Genomic DNA, 11,057 nt, shown 5'->3' with positions numbered 1-11,057 from the left:
CTGTTTTTTGAATATTTTATTTCTCAACATTTTTCATTACAATTTTCATACTTTTAAATACATCAGAAAGACAATAAGGCATGCTGCCATATTGAGCAATAAATACAAAAGCATTAAAAGTAACCAACCAAGCCAAACTACCTCAACTAACTCTAATCAATGTGCTGGGCATGCAAGAAACCTTCTTTAATGGGCAGTTCAGCTCGTCTAAGGTATTTGAATTTGAAAACCAGCTTCATTTGACTTGAAAATTGGAGAGAAGCCTTTCTGAATATTAAACTATGTTCTACCCAAAAAATAGATAAAACAAAGTCCATTTACCCATTCAAAAGTAATCAAACCCGAGGCAGTTTTGCCCAGTTTTCTGGGCAACAACACTGCACAAGGGTCAGATTGTTTTGGGCTTAACTCAGTCTTCCCAGCTCCACATTGGGCCATTCTTTTTGGTGCTTCTTCCTCTGCATATCTAGTTTATCATATCCAAAATTCAGGTAAAAATCCCAAACCTACTTCAAACGGCATCCAAGGAAGTGGACTTATGTTGCTGGAAATACAATTCCAGCAACTAGACAAAAAAGGCCTTAAGCTAGATAATGAGCTTAGGGCATTACAAAAAGGATATTGTTCTTAAACATCACAAGATAAAATAAAATGCATAAACATAAATAATGTTTGGTCTTTGATGTTGCAAAACAAAGAGTGCAAGTGTAACCGAACTACCTTGCACATTGTGGCAAGATCACCACATTTCAATAGACACCACATATGCAATAAACTAACATGCACAAAAGGCAAAAATAAATTATTTAAAAGAAAATCCAAGAGAGACAATATACATCTGATGTTTGCTTTATTTATGGAAGGAAAGGCCATTATTCAAGAAACTATAAAAAGAATTAGAAAAAGTAGTCAAGGTGATTCAACAACCTCAAGCCTCAATTCTCCATCCTGAAGAAGAATACATGAATCTAGAATCTTTCTTTCATGAATAAGCAAAGGCAGACCAGGACATTATCTTCACAATCCAAAGAGAAAATATTGAGGTAGAAATAGAAGAAACAGACTCTTCTGAAAACTCCAGTGATGCATAGTCCATATTCCAGACCTAACTTGTTTTTAATACTGAACCAATTCCAATACCGATCGTAGAGATTACTCTACTCCAGGATAAATATTATACACCAATCAAGATGATTGCCTACATAGACATTGGAGCCCATAAGACGATGGTAAATGTAAAAATATTACTATCTTGTATGTGGAAGCCACATAGAGAAAAGTTTAAGGCCGCTGATGACGAAGTATTCTATACAAATCTCATTAAAAAGCAGCCTTTTGGTATTAAATTCCTTATGGAATGTGTGGTTTAGACTAAAATAATTGGATGCTCATTATTGGACAAAGTTATCTTAATAGGAATGGATATTTATTGCCAAGCTAAGCATCGAAGGATCACTCCTCGAGGAATCAAGTATAATAGGCATTTCAAGCTTTTTACTCTGTTGTCAAAAATATACAGTGTGATCCCAAAGAAACCCCCAGCATTTGAAGAAGTTCATAAAAGGCTTTATACTCTATGCGTAGATGATCACAGTACCTTTGACCATCCCTTATCATTGTGGAAAATGAAAGATTCTTCATAAAGCTTCCATTCAAGCTAAATGAATATATTAATCCAACAAAGACAACAAATCCATGACTGGCTTCCACTAATTTGGCTTTGGGAAAGGAAGAATCCCTGAAACTCTTAGAACAATGGTTAATTAAGCAACCCACTTCATCCTAAAGCTTGCCAACATTCTATGTAGCAAAAAGATCAGAAAAAATTGGAGGAAAAAGAAACTTATAATTGACTACAAGCCTCCAAACTAGTTTCTCTACGATAGCAAACTATACAAAAGGTCAAGTCCTTGTTTGTCCATTTCCAAGAAACTAAAATCTTTTCAAAGTTTAACCTTAAAGCAGGATTTTGATAGATTGGTAAACATTTTGAAGACCGCCAACAACATTTTTGCGAATCTGCCCGAACCCGTACAACCGACAACCCGCTGGGGTGCCGATCCGTTACGGATGAAGGTGGGACCGATCACTAGAGCCCTAGCCAAGAAGTTCAAGGACAATCTTGATGTATTTATACAAGGAATAAGTCATAGTCAATAGGGGTTGGCCATATCTAAAAAACCAAGGTCTATTTGACTTATACAAGAAATAGAAACCAAAACGGGCCTGGGTGGCGGTTTTGGTACATTTTGGGAGTTCGGGAAGCATGAAATGGTTCCAATGCTTTATGGGTTCAATACATCTGCCTAAGAGGTCATGGAATCAAGTTAAAGCAGCCTCAAATGCAATCAAAAAGGGCTTGTACAGACAGCATCAACAATATGGCCGAATTTGCTATATTTCTTGCTGGCTTTACTGTATTTTACTGTATTAGCCTTTTCTTATTTTTCCAAGCATGGCCAACGTGTGGGACTTCATATTCATCTTATTTGGCATCCTAAAAAGAATCTAGAAGCTGATTTGAAGCTCAAAGAGGTCAAAGATTGATCAAAGTCAACTTGATAAAAAAAGCTAGCATTTTTAGTTTCCTAATTTGTTTTTACTTTTTGTTTTAGGAAACTACCATTACTTTTTGGCTTTTATTTATTTATTTTCTGGAAAAATAACTTTAGGAAGGTTTTTATTTTATTCTTTCCATTGTAAATTAATTAATTCCTAATTTAATATAAAGGAATTGATTAATCAAACTTAGATTAGGAAAGGAAGTATAGTTTCAACCAACTAGGTTTCTTTATGTGTGGTGGCCGGTTTTTCTTTATTTTTAGTGTTTTATTTCGTGGCTTTGTAGCCTATTTAAAGGCTTATTTTTCAATAAGAAAAAAACTTTGATTTGATTAAGAAAATATTTGTGAGATTAATTATCTCTTTGTTCTTTGTGAACACCTAAAACACCATTAATTGGTTGTTTTAGCTTGACTTATCAATAGGTTTTCCATCCCCTATTGTGGCGTCTACATTATACCAAGGTTTCAAACCACAGGTTGGTTAGGGGTTGAGGTCCATTCCATTAGAACTTGAACTTAATTGAGATCCGGGCTAATATAATACGGGTTTAGGAGCAGGTCGTCCTAGGTTCGTATCATTTGGTATCAGAGCTAAATTTTGTTAGGTTTGATCTATCCTTATTTGTTTTATTTGTTTTTGTGTTATTCTGCAATCTTAGCATTAGGTTAAGGTTGCATCCATCCAATACACGTTCTGCATCTTAAAAAAAAAAACCAAAATTTATTCCTAGTTGAATTAGGATTGATGGAATTTGGTGTAGGTTTATGTTGTTGTACCCCAGAGCACAATCATTCAAGGTGTTAGTCAAAAATGATTGTTGTTGGTTCTTGGTTCTTGATTTTGTTTTTTTGTTTTTTTTTTTTTTGGGTTTGTTTAGGTTTTGTTTCTGGTTTTAATGGAGGTTTAGGGTTCTTGAGAAGCTTGTTAGCTTTTGGGAAGAAGAAGAAACCAAAATGTAGTAGATGAGAGAAAGAGAGCCAAAAATGTTGTTTTTCAAAATCTGTTTTTGAATATTTTCTTTCTCAACGTTTTTCATTACAATTTTCGTACTTTAAAATACATCAAAAAGACAATAAGGCATGCTGCCATATTGAGCAATAAATACAAAAGCATTAAAAGTAACCAACCAAGCCAAACTACCTCAACTAACTCTAATCAATGTGCTGGGCATGCAAGAAACCTTCTTTAATGGGCAGTTGAGCTTGTCTAAGGTATTTGAATTTGAAAACCAGCTTCATTTGACTTGAAAATTGGAGAGAAGCCTTTCAGAATATTAAACTATGTTCTACCCAAAAAACAGATAAAACAAAGTCCATTTACCCATTCAAAAGTAATCAAACCCGAGGCAGTTTTGCCCAGTTTTCTGGGCAACAACACTGCACAAGGGTCAGATTGTTTTGGGCTTAACTCAGTCTTCCCAGCCCCACATTGGGCCATTCGTTTTGGTGCTTCTTCCTCTGCATATCTAGTTTATCATATCCAAAATTCAGGTCGAAATACCAAACCTACTTCAAACAGCATCCAAGGAAGTGGACTTATGTTGCTGGAAATACAATTCCAACAACGAGACAAAAAAGGCCTTAAGCTAGATAATGAGCTTAGGGCATTACAAAAAGGATATTGTTCTTAAACATTACAAGATAAAATAAAATGCATAAACATAAATAATGTTTGGTCTTTGATGTTGCAAAACAAAGAGTGCAAGTGTAACCGAACTACCTTGCACATTGTGGCAAGATCACCACATTTCAACACTCCTCCTTGGTGTTCTTTCTTGAAATATTTGGAAGCTTCCTCAAGGTCTCAAATCTTGCTTTTGGAAGTGGCTTGGTGATGAAATCTGCAAGGTTATCTCGGTCTTGATATATTCCAAGCTTACTTCTCCATTTTCTTCAAACTCCTTCAAAGAGTGATACTTCACCGGTATGTGTTTTGTCCTTCCATGTTGAATGGGGTTTTTGGCTATTGATATGGCTGAAGTGTTGTCACATTTGATGATGGTTGAACCCTCTTGAGGATAACCGAGGTCCTCCAATAATTTCCTAAGCCAAATGCATTGATTTACACATGAAGAGCAAGCAATGTACTCGGCTTCGGCGGTGCTTTGAGCGGTTGTTGCTTTCTTCTTTGCATTCCATGAGAATGGTTCACTACCAAGTGAGAAAAGATACCCCGAAGTGCTCTTCATATCATCCAAGCATCCAGCCCAATCACTATCCGAGTAGGCCATTAATCTCATCACATATTGCCTATCATACCAAACTCCAAAGTCTTGTGTTCCTTTTAAGTATCTAAGAATTCTTTTGGCACCTACAAAATGGTTTTGGGATGGTGCTTGCATATATCTAGGCAAAACACATGTGGCATGCATAATATCCGTCTTGATGAACATACATAGAGCAAACTTCCTATCATGCTTCTATATAGGGTCGGGTTTACCTTTGGTGTGCCATCCTCCTTCTTGTATTTGTCTCCTTGGCTCATTGGTGTTGACATTGGCTTACATTCATCAAGGTTGAACTTTTTCAAAAGATCTTTGATGTATTTCTCTTGAGATATGAAAATACCCCTTGATGTGATTCCGCCCGAGCCCGCTCAACCGATAACTCGCTGGGGTGCTGACTCGACACGGATGAAGACTAGGCCAATCACAAGAGCACAAATTAAGAGATTTAAGGACAAACTGGAAGTATTTATACAGGGGGTAATCAATCTCAACAGAGCTTGTCCATACTTGAAGATACAAAGCCTATTCTAAGCATCCAAGTGGTGGAAGCCGATACGGACCCGGGTGACGGTTTTGGTACATTTTTGGAGTCCGAGAAGCATGAAATGGTTCCAATGCTTTATGGGTTCAATACATATGCCTAAGAGGTCATGGAATCAAGTTAAAGCAGCCTCAAATGCAATCAAAAAGGGCTTGTACGGACAGCTTCAACAATTTGGCCGAATTTGCTGTATTGCTTGCTAGCTTTACTGTTTTTTACTGTATTAGCCTTTTCTTATTTTTCCAAGCATGGGCAACGTGTGGGCCTTCATATTCAGTTTATTTGGCATCCTACAAAGCATCTAGAAGCTGATTTGGAGCTCAATTTGGTCAAAGATTGGTCAAAGTCAAGTTAGTCAAAAAGCTAGTATTATAGTTTCCTAATTTGATTCTACTTTTTGTTTTAGGAAATTACCATTACTTTTTAGTTTTTATTTATTTATTTTCTGGAAAAATAAGTTTAGGAAAGTTATTATTTTATTATTTTCATTGTAAATTAATTAATTCCTAATTCAAAATAAAGGAATTAATTAATCCAAATTAGATTAGGAAAGGAGTGAGAATTTCGGCCACCATAGAACTCTTTATTGTGTGGCCTGTTTTACCTAGGGTTTTTAGGGTTTACTTTGTTTCTTTCAAAGCCTATTTAAAAGCTTATTTTTCAATATGAATACAACTTTGATTTGATTAAGAAAATACATGTGAGATTAATTATCTTTTTGTTCTTTGAGAACACCTAAAATACCATTAGAGAATTGGTTGTTTTAGCTTGACTTATCAATAGGTTTTCCATCCCCTATTGTGGCGTCTACATTATACCAAGGTTTCTAACCACAGGTTGGTTAGGGGTTGAGGTCCATTCCATTAGAACTTGAACTTAATTAAAGATCCGGGCTAATATAATACGGGTTTAGGAGCAGGTCGTCCTAGGTTCGTATCACCCTTAGAGCATTGCATCACTTCCACTCCAAGGAAGTAATTCATTTCACCAAGGCTTGACATGTCAAACTCCTTTTCAAGTTCATTTTTCAAAATTTCCACATTCTTTTCATTTTCACCCGTGACCAACAAATCATCCACATAGAGTGAGATAACAATCATGCCTTCTTCATTCCTTATTTATAGTGTTGGCTCATTTTGACTCCTCCTAAAGCCTTGGTAGGTCAAGTAACCATCAATCTTGCCATACCAAGCCCTAGGTGCTTGCTTTAACCCGTAAAGTGCCTTATGTAGATGGTAGACTTTGTCCTCATGTCCTTGAACAATGAAGCCCTCGGGTTGCTTGACATAAACCTCCTCTTGAAGCACACCATTCAAGAAAGCCGACTTTACATCAAAGTGGTACACCTTCCATGACATTGAGGCCGAGATGGATAGGATGAGCCTTATGGTCTCCATTCTTGCAACCGGTGCAAACGTCTCTCCATAATCTACACCCGCTTGTTGTGCATAGCCTTTTGCCACAAGCCTTGCCTTGTGCTTGCATATTGTTCCATCTGGGTTGAACTTGGTCCTAAAGATCCACTTTACACCAATTGGTTTCTTGTTTTTAGGTTTAGAAACCAAAGACCAATTTTCATTATTTTCTATCATATCCATTTCGGTTTGCATGGCCTCCATCCACTCTTTCTTTTGCATAGCTTCTTGAGCATTGGTAGGATCACTCAAGGCAACATTGCACCTTTCATATATTTCAAGCAATGGCCTTTCTCCTCTAACACCATCTCCAATCTCCAATTCGGCTCCAATGGTCTCAAATGCATCCTCCTCATCATCTTCATTTTCTTCATTGTCATTGTCATTGGTTTCTTCTTCTTCATCATCCAACCGAGCATTATCTTCATGGACAAAAGCTCCTCCTTTGTCCAATCCCAAACAGCATCTTCATCAATCCTCACATCCCTTGTTTCCATAAGTTTCTTGGTTTCCACTAAAGCCGACCAAGATGCCCACATTTGCCCTTTTGTCAAGCTTGTCTCTCATGTGTGGATGAACATGAAGAAAAAAAACACTTCCAAAGATTTTTATGTTGTCCAAAGATGGTTTTTCTCCATACCATATCTCATAGGGTGTCTTGGACTCATTGGCTTTGGTGTATGCTCGGTTTTGGATGTAGCTAGCCGTGTATATGGCTTCGGCCCAAAACTTTTTTGGCATGTTCTTCTTATGTATCATGCATCTTGCCATCTCCATCAAGGTCCTATTTTTCCTCTCACAAACACCATTTTGTTGTGATGTGTATGGTGTTGTAAATTGATGCACCATTCCATTTTCTTTGCAAAAATCCTCCATAGCCAAGCTTGTATATTCTCCCCCATTGTCGGTTCTCAAGCACTTCATCTTTGCATTGCTTTGGGTTTCCACCATCTTCTTGAATTCCATGAACTTCTCAAGCACTTGTGACTTGGTTGTTAGAAAATATACCCAACACATCCTTGAGTAGTCATCAATGAAGGTTAGGAAGTACTTACATCCTCCAATTGATGACAAACTCATTGGTCCACACACATCCGAATGGACTAGCTCAAGCTTCTCCTTAGCTCTCCATGAGTCGGCTTTAGGGAATGGAAGCTGTGTGGATTTCCCTAGTTGGCATACATCACATAGGCTTTTCATCTCCTCAATCTTTGGCATGTCATTCACAATGGCATTGGTGTTTTTCATGGCACCATAGCTAGAATGCCCAAGCCTTTTATGCCAAAGTTGAGAAATGGACTCCACTTTGGTTTTTAAGGCTTGTTCATTCTTAACTAGGTCCAATCTATAGCTTTTGTCATTCAATGGTACCTTAAACAGCTCATTACCACAAGCATCATATATGATACATCCATCTTTTGCAAAATTTAAAGCAAAGCCTCTTTCTACCAATTGTGCTACACTAAGCAAGTTTTCACACAAACTAGGAACATATAGCACATCTTTTATAATTTTGGTACCTTCCTTGGTGTTCAAGCACACATCTCCTTTGCCTTCTACTTTCATGAACCGGCCATCACCAATCTTCACTTTGGTTTTGTAGTTTCGGTCAAGCTCCATAAAGCCATCCTTTTGGAAACTCATGTGGTGAGAGCAACCACTATCCACAAGCCAACCGAGACCACTACTTGTGGCTTTAAGGCATGTGGCCACAAATAGGTTCTCGGCTTCTTCATTAACCACATTGGCTTGTTGTCTCCTTTGCTTGCATACTTTGGCAATGTGGCCTTTTCCTCCACATCTTTCACAAGATGCATCCGGCCTCCAAAAACACTTGGATGGTGGATGTCCAAGCTTCTTGCAATGAGGGCAAGGTGGATGCCCTCCTCGGTTTTGATGGCTTTGTTGTTGTTGTTGTTATTGATTCCATCCACTTTTGTTGTTGTTTGTGTTGTTTTTGGTTGTAAAACCGGTTTGGTTGGTGTTGTTGCTCTTCCTTCCTTTATTCGTCTTTTTGTTGCCGTGGCCACCATAGAATGCACTCTCTATGGTCTCCTCCTTTCTAATGGCTCTCCTTTGTTCGGTTGCTTGAAGAGCATTGATGAGCTCACTCAAGGTTATTTCACTAAGATTTCTAGATTCTTCAAGGGAGGAAATCTTAGCTTCAAACCTTTCGGGTAAGCTCACCAATACTTTCTTTACTACCCTTTGATCGGTCAATTGCTCACCAAGGACCCGAATTTGATTTACCACTTTGAGCATCCTTTCCATGAAATCCTTGACAAGCTCATTCTCCTTCATCTTCAAGGTCTCAAACTCTCTTCTTAGGTTTCAAACTTGCATTTGCCGAGTTCTAGTATTTCCATGGAACTCCTTTTGAAGCTTTATCCAAACCTCTTTAGCACTTGTGCATGACATTATCCTTGTAAAAATGGAATCACTCATGGAGGAGTGCAAGGCAGTGAGGGCCTTGAACCCCTTGGCAACTTCGGCCTCATGTGCATTTCTTTGTGCTTGGGTTGCATTAGCTCTCAACTCCTCCATTACATAACCTTCTTCTATGACTTCCCATAAACCAAAGGCTTGAAGGTAGGCTTTCATTTTTATACTCCAAATGGAATAGTTTTGGCCTTCAAACTTAGGTGGTGTTGGGGTTGCAAAGGATTGTGAGGCCATTTGAAAAAATGGTTTTTGAAAAGTTTTGAAAAATGGACACAAGAACAAGCTCTCGGGTGGTGGTGTTTTGGTGAGTTTCAACTAGTCTTTTTGGGAGGTTTTGGTTTCGATTGGAAGGCTTTAGGTGGGGGATCCTCTCACAAATAAAATGGTCTAGGTTGAAAGCTCACAAGGTCCTAAGAAATTACACTATGCTCTGATACCATGATGGAATTTGGTGTAGGTTTATGTTGTTGTACCCTAGAGCACAATCATTTGAGGTGTTAGTCAAGAATGACTGTTGTTGGTTGTTGGTTCTTGATTTTGTTTTTTTTTTTTTTTGGGTTTGTTTAGGTTTTGTTTCTGGTTTTAATAGAGGTTTATGGTTCTTGAGAAGGTTGTTAGCTTTTGGGAAGAAGAAGAAACCAAAATGTAGTAGATGAGAGAAAGAGAGCCAAAAATGTTGTTTTTCAAAATTTGTTTTTGAATATATTCTTTCTCAACGTTTTTCATTACAATTTTCATACTTTTAAATACATCAAAAAGACAATAAGGCATGCTGCCATATTGAGCAATAAATACAAAAGTATTAAAAGTAACCAAACAAGCCAAACTACCTCAACTAACTCTAATCAATGTGCTGGGCATGAAAGAAACCTTCTTTAATGGACAGTTCAGCTTGTCTAAGGCATTTGAATTTGAAAACCAGCTCCATTTGACTTGAAAATTGGAGGGAAGCCTTTTTGAATATTAAAATATGTTCTAGAAAAAAACCAGATAAAAAAAATTCCATTTACCCATTCAAAAGTAATCAAACCCGAGGCAGTTTTGCCCAGTTTTCTGGGCAACAACACTGCACAAGGGTCAGATTGTTTTGGGCTTAACTCAGCTTTCCCAGCTCCAAATTGGGCCTTTGTTTTTGTTTCTGCTTCCTCTGCATATCTAGTTTATCATATCCAAAATTCAGATCCAAATACCAAACTTACTTCAAACGGCATCCACGGAAGTGGACTTATGTTGCTGGAAATACAATTCCAGCAACTAGACAAAAAAGGCCTTAAGCTAGATAATGAGCTTAGGGCATTACAAAAAGGATATTGTTCTTAAACATTACAAGATAAAATAAAATGCATAAACATAAATAATGTTTGGTCTTTGATGTTGCAAAACAAAGAGTGCAAGTGTAACCGAACTACCTTGCACATTGTGGCAAGATCACCACATTTCAACAAGGATTTCCTAGTTTTACCGTATTTTTGTTTCCTAGTTTGTTGGTTGTTTTTCATCATTGTTCTTGTTGATTTTGGTTTTTGTTGATTTTTCTTTGCTGTTTTAGTCTTAAATATTTGCATTCATATATTCAAAATAAAAAAATAAAAAAAAAAGAGTTGGCGGCAACATTTAAAAAAAAAAAAAAAAACTGCACATTTGTGTTTATTTGGAGGTCACGGGTTTGGTGTTTGTTTTGGAGTTGGAATTGCAATTTTGATAATTATTCTTACTACTGCAGTTGTTTATGATCTGGGAGTGAAAAAAAAAAAAAAGAAAAAAAAGAAAAAAAACTGCACATTTTGTTTATTTGGAGGTCACGGGTTGGCGTTTGTTTTGGATTTGGAATTGCAATTTTGGTACTTACACTTGCTACTGCAGTGTT

Source organism: Ziziphus jujuba, chromosome 9 (assembly GCF_031755915.1).
Source record: "Ziziphus jujuba cultivar Dongzao chromosome 9, ASM3175591v1".
Taxonomy (NCBI): Eukaryota; Viridiplantae; Streptophyta; class Magnoliopsida; order Rosales; family Rhamnaceae; genus Ziziphus; species Ziziphus jujuba.
Note: the sequence above shows the minus strand (reverse complement) of the source record.